We start from the raw sequence: 269 nt of genomic DNA on the forward strand, positions 1-269 counted from the left end.
TCTCTGGCTCATTTCCCCGTGTTTTATCTCTTTAAAGACCCTCCAAGTACAAAAAAAAAATGCTGATCAAGCACAAGCGTGTTCTGCAATTTTCTGTTGTGGTCTCACAACACGCAGCATTTTTGTTGACTGGATAGTGTCAGCCCTGCCCAGCTGTCTTTGGCTCAACTACTAAATCGTGCCCCTTCTTTTCATCTCCACAACATAAGCACTAATTATTTTATTCGAGGTATTTATATACCGCCAACAATTTACACAGAGTTTTTCCA

The 269-nt window shown here is 40.5% G+C and overlaps 1 protein-coding gene across 1 annotated transcript in view; it reads right to left on the minus strand.

Moving 5' to 3' along the window:
* The window catches only part of BAHCC1 (BAH domain and coiled-coil containing 1), a 103,562-nt gene that overhangs the window by 21,870 nt on the left and 81,423 nt on the right, over window positions 1-269 (minus strand). The gene's annotated exons all lie outside the window — the stretch shown is intronic.

This window comes from Nanorana parkeri, unplaced genomic scaffold, assembly GCF_000935625.1.
Source record: "Nanorana parkeri isolate BGI_ZX_2015 unplaced genomic scaffold, ASM93562v1 scaffold1237, whole genome shotgun sequence".
Taxonomy (NCBI): domain Eukaryota; kingdom Metazoa; phylum Chordata; class Amphibia; order Anura; family Dicroglossidae; genus Nanorana; species Nanorana parkeri.